We start from the raw sequence: 332 nt of genomic DNA, 5'->3' as shown, positions 1-332 counted from the left end.
GGCACCAATATCCATGAAACAACACAGGGACAGAACGTATCGTAATCTCCCACCAATATGAATTGCCACTCAACCCCCCTCCCCTCTTGCCCCCCCCTCCCCATTCCCAGTATGAATTCCTCTCATTACGTATCCGGATCCCTTTATGATCAACGCGAATTCATCTTTCGCGGAAACATCGCACGCACGAGACGAAATAGTCACGTTGGCAACCATAAGCTCGCCGACCACGTGTCAGTAAAAGAGCATTATCAGCCCAATTCACGTCGCAATTGTAACATTTCCTGCCTTCCTTCAGTTCATGTACTATTTGCTAACTCTCCTTTTTGCTC

This window comes from Penaeus monodon, chromosome 27, assembly GCF_015228065.2.
Source record: "Penaeus monodon isolate SGIC_2016 chromosome 27, NSTDA_Pmon_1, whole genome shotgun sequence".
NCBI lineage: Eukaryota > Metazoa > Arthropoda > Malacostraca > Decapoda > Penaeidae > Penaeus > Penaeus monodon.
Note: the sequence above shows the minus strand (reverse complement) of the source record.